General features: G+C 38.3%; 1 protein-coding gene across 1 annotated transcript in view; it reads left to right on the top strand.

The window, feature by feature from the left end:
* Positions 1-12,675, top strand: part of LOC137235148 (glutamate receptor ionotropic, kainate 1-like) — a 2,828,327-nt gene that overhangs the window by 649,217 nt on the left and 2,166,435 nt on the right. The window lies entirely within an intron of this gene.

The following is a 12,675-nucleotide window of genomic DNA, read 5'->3' as shown; positions in this document are numbered from 1 at the left end:
CATATATCCTCAACTTAAGTATGAGGTAAGAATTATTTCAAAGGAGTGTTTATGCCCCTAGAACCTACTAAAGGATTTTGCATCACTGATTTCGCTTATTCTTGAGGACAATTTAAAAACATGTTCGCCTTGGGTCATTTTATTTGAATTAATTGTTCATTATTATTTTTTAAAAAAATGCAAAGTGAGCATATAAATTTATTATATAACTTTTCTTTTAGTGTTTTGTTTTAATAACTTGCTGAATTGGGTGATGCAAAGTCCGTGTTAAGCTGACATCAAAAGCGCCTGTTATTTTAAATAACTTTTGAATATCTATTTATTTATTTATTTGTTAGTCTACAAATTTTACAATTAATCAGATTAAATATGAATGAATGAATGAATATAAATGCGGATTACAGTGTAAAATTAACAAGCATACATAGTGAGCAAAATTATATTATAAAATATTGTAACGAATTTACTGCAAATCCTCTTATTTGCAATCCTCTGCTAAGTTCGAATCACTAACCTGTTGAATAAATAACTCCAATTTGTAATAATGCAAAATGGCCTTTATTAAAGTACTTCACAATAACAAATTGTGCAACGAATAGCTTGATTAGTAACCACACTGATTGATAGCTCAATGAAACTCTACTATTCAAAATAACACTGCTATTGCTCGCTAGATATCGTCTTAATCAAACTGCTTGACAACTCAAATCAAACTGAATTCCTTCTTACTCGCCTGCACCGCTTTTATAGTTTACGCTGCATACTTCTAGGCTCTTCGATTTCCAGAAGTTACTAGTTGTTTCGGCTACAAAATCGCCAGCCACAACTACGTGCACAAATTATTGCCCTCTCTTGTGACCACTCAGATAAGATATATGCATGTGTTTGTAGTTTACAGTCTCCCGCACACACATAAGCGTATAAGTAAATTCATCGGTGTGTGACATCTCATCTCTCGCTGCCTTGTATGTAAATGTTGCTCGTCGGAATGTGTACATATGTGTAGACGCAATTATTGATTCGTTTATGTAGATACATAATGATTGAATTATTGATGTGAATTCAAGTCACTGCTTAGCATCGGCCTGGAGATGGCAGCACTCCTCAGTTTTGCTAATATTCGTAACACTGCCCTCCACCTAAGTCTGATCGTCCCGATCAGACAAATCTCCCAATCTAAACGCCGCTAGCATCTCCAAATGTACCACTCTTCTAATCCGTGGTTTCCCAGTGGTTTGTATGCGGTAGATGGTATCACTGATCTTCTTCACAACTTTGTACGGGCCTTCCCAACTGCACCGAAATTTGGCTGGAATACCTTTCCGCCGGTGAGGGTTGTTTAACAGTACCAAATCTCCCGCCAAGAAACCTTCCGAATTAGAGTTCTTGTCATGCCAGTGTTTCATTTTACTACTCATTACCCTGGGCCGTTCCTTCACACTCTGTTGTTTGGTCAATGAACCACTTCGTAGAGCTTGCGCTGGACGGATTTGCTTTGCATAATCGGTATCGTTCCCACATTTCACAAGAGTAGTGCGCTCCGGCTTGAAACTACCCTCGCATTCTTTCTCGGAAATTCGTTGCTTCGTTTTCCTGCGTCTTTTAGGTTTTGTCAATGCCAGTGTTTCTCTCGCAGGTACTTTTGATTTTGATTTATTTGGCCCATTCGATCTATCAACCTTTGCCTTTGACTTTCGTGGTCTTTGTCGAGTCTTTTCCACCAGTACCCGATTACTGCTGAACCCTTTTTCCAAACTAAAGTTAAGTGGTATGTCCTTGTTCTTATAGCGCATAATTTTCCTCCGCATATCGATCCTGACGTCATGGTCAACCAAGAAGTCCACTCCCAATATGACTTCATCAACGATCTCCGCCACAACGAATTTGTGTAGAACCATGACTTTTCCAATTAATACCTCACATACCACTTCGCCTTGGACTTGATTATATTCGCCTGTTACCATACGCAACCTTGCTCCAGGTAATGACTTTACTCTCCTGTAGACCAAATCAGATCGAATCAAGGAATGAGATGCCCCCGTATCTACAGTCAGTACACGCTCTTTACCATCCACATTCCCTCTGACGGTAAGACTGCTTGATTTCCTTCCGATTTGCGACACAGATATCACAGGACATTCAACAGCCGGGGCAAGTTTTCGTTCTTTACATTCGACACGCTCTTGCTCATTTCCGCCAGCTTTGCGTTTACGGCCACCCACATTGTTGGAACTGTTAGGGTTGGTGTTGCAATAACGCGCAATATGCCCTGGCTTTCCACACTTAAAGCATTTGACTGCATCATTATTCTTCTGCTGCGTACCCTTCAATGCTTCCAAAATTACGTCTACCCAGTCTGGCTTTTCAACTTCCACGCGATGAGCTTTGTACGCTGGCTTACTCAAAAGTGAGGCTGTTTCCTGACTCAGTGCATGCGATACCGTTTCAGCAAACGTTTGTTTTGGATTCGCATATGTAGCCCGCTTCGTTTCCACATCTCGTATGCCATTTATGAAGCTCTGGATTTTTACCCTTTCAGTGTATTCCACGGATGCGTCTGCATTTGCAAGATGAGCCAATCTTTCAATATCTGAAGCAAACTCCTGCAATGTCTCATTTGCTTTTTGGTAGCGGTTTTGCAACTCAATTTGGAATATCTGTTTCCTATGGTCGCTTCCGTAACGTCTCTCTAAAGCGCTCATCAATGTTTCGTAGTGGTTCCACTCGTACTCTGGGATGGTCTGTAAGATTTCCGCGGAAGGCCCATTCAGTGCCACGAACAGAGCTGCAACTTTATCTTCAGCATTCCATTGGTTCACTGCTGCGGTCTTCTCAAACTGTAGCTTAAAGACCTGAAAAGGAACAGAACCGTCAAAGGATGGTGTCTTTACCTTTGGATTACTCGCTGAAACAGCTGGGCGGTTTAGTTGTAACTGCTCCATACGACCTTTTAACGCTTCTATTTCGGCATCAATTTTGCCCTCGAGTTGTAAAATTTTTGCATCCTGCTCTTCCAGTTTCACAAAGAGCTGCGATGATACCTGTTCCGAAATTTGTGCCGACATTTCAGATATACGTGCCTCTTGCGCTTCCAGTTGAGATGCCAAACGTGTCTTCTGTTCTTCCAATTGTGATGTTATACGGGTTTCCTGCGATTCCAGTTGGGATACAATATACGTCTTCTGTTCTTCAAGTTGTGAAGAAATTTGTGTTTCCTGTGCTTCAATCTTCGATGTTATTCGTGTCTCTTGGGATTCCATCTGTGATGACATATACTTTTTCTGTTCTTCTAGTTGAGATGCCAGTTGCGACGACATTGATGCTACTGTCGATGTTTGTGCAGATATTGCAGCCAATATCATGTTCAAGTCTGTGCTCGTAACTGTCTGCGATATTTCGTTTTTCTCTTCAATTTTTGTTGTTGTTTCGTCCCCATCAGGATAAAAGACAAACTCGTCCACATCAATTCCTTGCGACTCCATTACCTCTCGTAGCCGTGCTTGAAGTTCGATCTTATTGCCGGTTGTATTTAATCCACGGTTCTCCAACTCCTTTTTCAGTTGCTGGATCTTCAATTCACTGAACTTTGCCATGTCCAAGTTGTATTCCCAATCTTCGGAATTTATTCAACAATTCCTCTTCTGACACCAATTGTAACGAATTTACTGCAAATCCTCTTATTTGCAATCCTCTGCTAAGTTCGAATCACTAAACTGTTGAATAAATAACTCCAATTTGTAATAATGCAAAATGGCCTTTATTAAAGTACTTCACAATAACAAATTGTGCAACGAATAGCTTGATTAATAACCACACTGATTGATAGCTCAATGAAACTCTACTATTCAAAATAACACTGCTATTGCTCGCTAGATATCGTCTTAATCAAACTGCTTGACAACTCAAATCAAACTGAATTCCTTCTTACTCGCCTGCGCCGCTTTTATAGTTTACGCTGCATACTTCTAGGCTCTTCGATTTCCAGAAGTTACTAGTTGTTTCGGCTACAAAATCGCCAGCCACAACTACGTGCACAAATTATTGCCCTCTCTTGTGACCACTCAGATAAGATATATGCATGTGTTTGTAGTTTACAGTCTCCCGCACACACATAAGCGTATAAGTAAATTCATCGGTGTGTGACATCTCATCTCTCGCTGCCTTGTATGTAAATGTTGCTCGTCGGAATGTGTACATATGTGTGGACGCAATTATTGATTCGTTTATGTAGATACATAATGATTGAATTATTGATGTGAATTCACGTCACTGCTTAGCATCGGCCTGGAGATGGCAGCACTCCTCAGTTTTGCTAATATTCGTAACAATATGTATATACATATTAGGGCGGGTAGATTTAAAAATCGCTCATTGCTCTGTGAAAATCGTATTCTAGGGATCAAAATAAGAAACTTTGCCGAAGGAACCATACCTCTAAAACGAATTCTGATGTCCCCCCCTTTGGGTCGAACTTTTGGGTAGGGGAATTTCTATTCTACCTGCTGTGTCTTGTGGTGGCTTAAAAAAAAACAACACAAGCAATTTTACGATCTGCAATTGTGTCACAGTGATACCTTCATTTTTTAAAACGGTTGAATAAAAAACCCACACAACTATGTTTACGACCTGCAAATGCATCACAGTGATGCCTTGGATTTAAAAGGGGGTTGTAAAAACGCTAATTTCTAATAATTTTTTTTAATTTCTTTTCTATTACTAAGGTTAATTCATTTTTTCATTTACATATGTTCTGACTAAATAAATTTCTAAAGAGAAAAATAAACTCCAAAAAGAAACAAGTAAGGAAGGTTAAGTTCGGGTGTAACCGAACATTACATACTCAGTTGAGAGCTATGGTGACAACATAAGGGAAAATAACCATGTAGGAAAATGAACCGAGGGAAACCCTGGAATGTGTTTGTATGACATGTGTATCAAATGAAAGGCATTAAAGAGTATTTTATGAAGGACTAAGGTCACATAGTTCTATAGGTGGACGCCATTTAGGGATATCGCCATAAAGGTGGATCAGGGTTGACTCTAGAATTTGTTTGTACAATATGGATATCAAATGCAAGGTCTTAAAGAGTATTTTATGAGGGAGTGGGCCATAGTTCTATAGGTGGACGTTATTTAGGGATATAGCCATAAAGGTGGATCAGGGTTGACTCTAGAATGCGTTTGTACGATATGGGTATCAAATGAAAGATGTTAATGAGTATTTTAAAAGGGATATATCCTTAGTTCCATAGGTGGACGCCGTTTCGAGATACCGCCATAAAGGTGGACCAGGGGTGACCCTAGAATTTGTTTGTACAATATGGGTATCAAAAGAAAGGTGTTAATGAGTATTTTAAAAGGGAGTAATCCTTAGTTCCATAGGTGGACGCCGTTTCGAGATATCGCCATAAAGGTGAACCAGGGGCGACCCTAGAATTTGTTTGTACGATATGGGTATCAAATTAAAGGTATTAAGGAGGGTTTTAAAAGGGAGTGGTGGTAGTTGTATAGGTGGTCGCCTTTTCGGGATATCGCCATAAAGGTGGACCAAGGGTGACTCTAGAATGCGTTTGTACGATTTGGGTATTAAATGAAAGGTGCTAATGAGTATTTTAAAACGGAGTAATCCTTAGTTCCATAGGTGGACGCCGTTTCGAGATATCGCCATAAAGGTGGACCAGAGGTGACCCTAGAATTTGTTTGTACAATATGGGTATCAAAAGAAAGGTGTTAATGATTATTTTAAAAGGGAGTAATCCTTAGTTCCACAAAGGTGGATCAGGGTTGACTCTAGAATGCGTTTGTACGATATGGGTATCAAATGAAAGGTGTTAATGAGTATTTTAAAAGGGAGTAATCCTTAGTTCCATAGGTGGACGCCGTTTTGAGATACCGCCATAAAGGTGGACCAGGGGTGACCCTAGAATTTGTTTGTACAATATAGGTATTAAAAGAAAGGTGTTAATGAGTATTTTAAAAGGGAGTAATCCTTAGTTCCATAGGTGGACGCCGTTTCGAGATATCGCCATAAAGGTAGACCAGGGGTGACCCTAGAATTTGTTTGTACAATATGGGTATCAAAAGAAAGGTGTTAATGAGTATTTTAAAAGGGATTGGGCCTTAGTTCTATAGGTGGACGCCGTTTCGAAATACCGCCATAAAGGTGGACCAGGGGTGACTCTAGAATGTGTTTGTACGATATGGGTATCAAATTAAAGGTATTAATGAGAGTTTTAAAAGGGAGTGGTGGTAGTTGTATATGTGAAGGCTTTTTCCAGATCGCGACCAAAATGTGGACCAGGGTGACCCAGAACATCATCTGTTGGATACCGCTAATTTATTTATATATGTAATACCTGCCAAGATTTTAAGGGTTTTTATTTCGCCCTGCGGAACTTTTTCATTTTCTTCTACTTAATATGGTAGGTGTCACAACCATTTTATAAAGTTTTTTCTAAAGTTATATTTCGTGTCAATAAACCAATCCAATTACCTCACCATGTTTCATCCCTTTTTCGTATTTGGTATAGAATTATGGCATTTTTTTCATTTTTCGTAATTTTCGATATCGAAAAAGTGGGCGTGGTCATTGTCGGATTTCGTTCATTTTTCATACCCAAATAAAGTGAGTTCAAGTAAGTACGTGAACTAAGTTCATTAAAGATATGTCGATTTTTGCTGAAGTTATCGTGTTAACGGCCATGCGGAAGGACAGACGAACGACAGTGTATAAAAACTGGGCGTGGCATCAACCGATTTCGCCCGTTTTCACAGAAAACAGTTAACATCATAAAATCTATGCCCCTACCAAATTTCAAAAGGATTGGTTAATTTTTGTTTGACTTATGGCGTTAAAAGTATCCTAGACAAATTAAATGAAAAAGGGCGGAGCCACGCCCATTTTGAAATTTTCTTTTATTTTTGTATTTTGTTGTACCCTGTCATTACTGGAGTTGAATGTTGACATAATTTACTTATATACTATAAAGATATTAAATTTTTTGTTAAAATTTTACTTTAAAAATTTTTGTTCGACTTATGGCGTTAAAAGTATCCTAGACAAATTAAATGAAAAAGGGCGGAGCCACGCCCATTTTGAAATTTTCTTTTATTTTTGTATTTTGTTGTACCATGTCATTACTGGAGTTGAATGTTGACATAATTTACTTATATACTGTAAAGATATTAAATTTTTTGTTAAAATTTTACTTAAAAAAAATTTTTTTTTTAAAAGTGGGCGTGGTCTTTCTCCGATTTTGCTAATTTTTATTAGGCGTACATATAGTAATAGGAGTAACGTCCCTGCCAAATTTCATCATGATATCTTCAATGACTGACAAATTACAGCTTGCAAAAATTTTAAATTACCTTCTTTTAAAAGTGGGCGGTGCCACGCCCATTGTCCAAAATTTTACTAATTTTCTATTCTGCGTCATAAGTTCAACTCATCTACCAAGTTTCGTCGCTTTATCTGTCTTTGGTAATGAATTATCGCACTTTTTCGGTTTTACGAAATTTTCGATATCGAAAAAGTGGGCGTGGTTATAGTCCGATATCGTTGATTTTAAATAGCGATCTGATATGAGTGCTCAGGAACCTACATACCAAATTTCATCAAGTTACCTCTAGGGATCAAAATAAGAAACTTTGCCGAAGGAACCATTCCTCTAAAACAAATTCTGATGTCCCCCCCTTTGGGTCGAACTTTTGGGTAGGGGAATTTCTATTCTACCTGCTGTGTCTTGTGGTGGCTTAAAAAAAACAACACAAGCAATTTTACGATCTGCAATTGTGTCACAGTGATACCTTCATTTTTTAAAACGGTTGAATAAAAAACCCACACAACTATGTTTACGACCTGCAAATGCATCACAGTGATGCCTTGGTTTTAAAAGGGGGTTGTAAAAACGCTAATTTCTAATAATTTTTTTTAATTTCTTTTCTATTACTAAGTTAAATTCATTTTTTCATTTACATATGTTCTGACTAAATAAATTTCTAAAGAGAAAAATAAACTCCAAAAAGAAACAAGTAAGGAAGGTTAAGTTCGGGTGTAACCGAACATTACATACTCAGTTGAGAGCTATGGTGACAACATAAGGGAAAATAACCATGTAGGAAAATGAACCGAGGGAAACCCTGGAATGTATTTGTATGACATGTGTATCAAATGAAAGGCATTAAAGAGTATTTTATGAAGGACTAAGGTCACATAGTTCTATATGTGGACGCCATTTAGGGATATCGCCATAAAGGTGGATCAGGGTTGACTCTAGAATTTGTTTGTACAATATGGATATCAAATGAAAGGTCTTAAAGAGTATTTTATGAGGGAGTGGGCCATAGTTCTATAGGTGGACGCTATTTAGGGATATAGCCATAAAGGTGGATCAGGGTTGACTCTAGAATGCGTTTGTACGATATGGGTATCAAATGAAAGATGTTAATGAGTATTTTAAAAGGGATATATCCTTAGTTCCATAGGTGGACGCCGTTTCGAGATACCGCCATAAAGGTGGACCAGGGGTGACCCTAGAATTTGTTTGTACAATATGGGTATCAAAAGAAAGGTGTTAATGAGTATTTTAAAAGGGAGTAATCCTTAGTTCCATAGGTGGACGCCGTTTCGAGATATCGCCATAAAGGTGGACCAGGGGCGACCCTAGAATTTGTTTGTACGATATGGGTATCAAATTAAAGGTATTAAGGAGGGTTTTAAAAGGCAGTGGTGGTAGTTGTATAGGTGGTCGCCTTTTCGGGATATCGCCATAAAGGTGAACCAGGGGTGACTCTAGAATGCGTTTGTACGATTTGGGTATTAAATGAAAGGTGCTAATGAGTATTTTAAAACGGAGTAATCCTTAGTTCCATAGGTGGACGCCGTTTCGAGATATCGCCATAAAGGTGGACCAGAGGTGACCCTAGAATTTGTTTGTACAATATGGGTATCAAAAGAAAGGTGTTAATGATTATTTTAAAAGGGAGTAATCCTTAGTTCCACAGGTAGACGCCGTTTCGAGATATCGCCACAAAGGTGGACCAGGTGTGACCCTAGAATTTGTTTGTACAATATTGGTATCAAAAGAAAGGTGTTAATGAGTATTTTAAAAGGGAGTGATGCTTAGTTCCACAGGTGGACGCCGTTTCGAGATATCGCCATAAAGGTGGACCAGGTGTGACCCTAGAATGCGTTTGTACAATATGGGTATCAAACGAAAGATGTTAATGAGTATTTTAAAAGGGAGTAATCCTTAGTTCCATAGGTGGACGCCGTTTCGAGATATCGCCATAAAGGTGGACCAGGGGTGACCCTAGAATTTGTATGTATAATATGGGTATCAAAAGAAAGGTGTTAATGAGTATTTTAAAAGGGAGTGATGCTTAGTTCCAGAGGTGGACACCGTTTCGAGATATCGCCATAAAGGTGTACCAGGTGTGACCCTAGAATTTGTTTGTACGATATGGGTATCAAATTAAAGGTATTAATGAGGGGTTTAAAAGGGGTGGATACCGCCATAAAGGTGGACCAGGGGTGACCCTAGAATTTGTTTGTACAATATGGGTATCAAAAGAAAGGTGTTAATGAGTATTTTAAAAGGGAGTAATCCTTAGTTCCATAGGTGGACGCCGTTTCGAGATATCGCCATAAAGGTGGACCAGGGGCGACCCTAGAATTTGTTTGTACGATATGGGTATCAAATTAAAGGTATTAAGGAGGGTTTTAAAAGGGAGTGGTGGTAGTTGTATAGGTGGTCGCCTTTTCGAGATATCGCCATAAAGGTGGACCAGGGGTGACTCTAGAATGCGTTTGTACGATATGGGTATCAAATGAAAGGTGTTAATGAGTATTTTAAAAGGGAGTAATCCTTAGTTCCATAGGTGGACGCAGTTTCGAGATATCACCATAAAGGTGGACCAGGGGTGACCCTAGAATTTGTTTGTACAATATGGGTATCAAGTTAAAGGTATTAATGAGTATTTTAAAAGGGAGTAATCCTTAGTTCCATAGGTGGACGCCGTTTCGAGATATCGCCACAAAGGTGGACCAGGGGATACCCTAGAATTTGTTTGTACAATATGGGCATCAAACGAATGGTGTTAATGAGTATTTTAAAAGGGAGTGGGCCTTAGTTCCATAGGTGGACGCCGTTTCGAGATATCGCCATAAAGGTGGACCAGGGGTGACCCTAGAATTTGTATGTATAATATGGGTATCAAAAGAAAGGTGTTAATGAGTATTTTAAAAGGGAGTGATGCTTAGTTCCAGAGGTGGACACCGTTTCGAGATATCGCCATAAAGGTGTACCAGGTGTGACCCTAGAATTTGTTTGTACGATATGGGTATCAAATTAAAGGTATTAATGAGGGGTTTAAAAGGGGTGGATACCGCCATAAAGGTGGACCAGGGGTGACCCTAGAATTTGTTTGTACAATATGGGTATCAAAAGAAAGGTGTTAATGAGTATTTTAAAAGGGAGTAATCCTTAGTTCCATAGGTGGACGCCGTTTCGAGATATCGCCATAAAGGTGGACCAGGGGCGACCCTAGAATTTGTTTGTAAGATATGGGTATCAAATTAAAGGTATTAAGGAGGGTTTTTAAAAGGGAGTGGTGGTAGTTGTATAGGTGTCGCCTTTTCGAGATATCGCTATAATGGTGGAATAGGGGTGACTCTAGAATGCGTTTGTACGATATGGGTATTAAATGAAAGGTGTTAAAGAGTATTTTATGAGGGAGTGGGCTATAGTTCTACAGGTGGACGCCATTTAGGAATATAGCCATAAAGGTGGATCAGGGTTGACTCTAGAATGCGTTTGTACGCTATGGGTATCAAATGAAAGGTTTTAATGAGTATTTTAAAAGGGAGTAATCCTTAGTTCCATAGGTGGACGCCGTTTCGAGATACCGCCATAAAGGTGGACCAGGGGTGACCCTAGAATTTGTTTGTACAATATAGGTATTAAAAGAAAGGTGTTAATGAGTATTTTAAAAGGGAGTAATCCTTAGTTCCATAGGTGGACGCCGTTTCGAGATATCGCCATAAAGGTAGACCAGGGGTGACCCTAGAATTTGTTTGTACAATATGGGTATCAAAAGAAAGGTGTTAATGAGTATTTTAAAAGGGATTAGGCCTTAGTTCTATAGGTGGACGCCGTTTCGAAATACCGCCATAAAGGTGGACCAGGGGTGACTCTAGAATGTGTTTGTACGATATGGTATCAAATTAAAGGTATTAATGAGAGTTTTAAAAGGGAGTGGTGGTAGTTGTATATGTGAAGGCTTTTTCCAGATCGCGACCAAAATGTGGACCAGGGTATGTAATACCTGCCAAGATTTTAAGGGTTTTTTATTTCGCCCTGCGGAACTTTTTCATTTTCTTCTACTTAATATGGTAGGTGTCACAACCATTTTATACAGTTTTTTCTAAAGTTATATTTCGTGTCAATAAACCAATCCAATTACCTCACCATGTTTCATCCCTTTTTTCGTATTTGGTATAGAATTATGGCATTTTTTTCATTTTTCGTAATTTTCGATATCGAAAAAGTAGGCGTGGTCATTGTCGGATTTCGTTCATTTTTCATACCAAAATAAAGTGAGTTCAAGTAAGTACGTGAACTAAGTTCATTAAAGATATGTCGATTTTTGCTGAAGTTATCGTGTTAACGGCCATGCGGAAGGACAGACGAACGACAGTGTATAAAAACTGGGCGTGGCATCAACCGATTTCGCCCGTTTTCACAGAAAACAGTTAACATCATAAAATCTATGCCCCTACCAAATTTCAAAAGGATTGGTTAATTTTTGTTTGACTTATGGCGTTAAAAGTATCCTAGACAAATTAAATGAAAAAGGGCGGAGCCACGCCCATTTTGAAATTTTCTTTTATTTTTGTATTTTGTTGTACCCTGTCATTACTGGAGTTGAATGTTGACATAATTTACTTATATACTATAAAGATATTAAATTTTTTGTTAAAATTTTACTTTAAAAATTTTTGTTCGACTTATGGCGTTAAAAGTATCCTAGACAAATTAAATGAAAAAGGGCGGAGCCACGCCCATTTTGAAATTTTCTTTTATTTTTGTATTTTGTTGTACCATGTAATTACTGGAGTTGAATGTTGACATAATTTTACTTATATACTGTAAAGATATTAAATTTTTTGTTAAAATTTTACTTAAAAAAAATTTTTTTTTAAAAGTGGGCGTGGTCTTTCTCCGATTTTGCTAATTTTTATTAGCGTACATATAGTAATAGGAGTAACGTCCCTGCCAAATTTCATCATGATATCTTCAATGACTGACAAATTACAGCTTGCAAAAATTTTAAATTACCTTCTTTTAAAAGTGGGCGGTGCCACGCCCATTGTCCAAAATTTTACTAATTTTCTATTCTGCGTCATAAGTTCAACTCATCTACCAAGTTTCGTCGCTTTATCTGTCTTTGGTAATGAATTATCGCACTTTTTCGGTTTTACGAAATTTTCGATATCGAAAGAGTGGGCGTGGTTATAGTCCGATATCGTTGATTTTAAATAGCGATCTGATATGAGCGCTCAGGAACCTACATACCAAATTTCATCAAGTTACCTCAAAATTTACTCAAGTTATCGTGTTAACGGGCGGACGGACGGACGGACGGACGGACATGGCTCAATCAAATTTTTTTTCG

The sequence above is a fragment of the Eurosta solidaginis genome, chromosome X, assembly GCF_040869045.1.
Source record: "Eurosta solidaginis isolate ZX-2024a chromosome X, ASM4086904v1, whole genome shotgun sequence".
Classification (NCBI taxonomy): Eukaryota; Metazoa; Arthropoda; class Insecta; order Diptera; family Tephritidae; genus Eurosta; species Eurosta solidaginis.
This window is presented reverse-complemented; position numbering and strand designations above follow the sequence as displayed.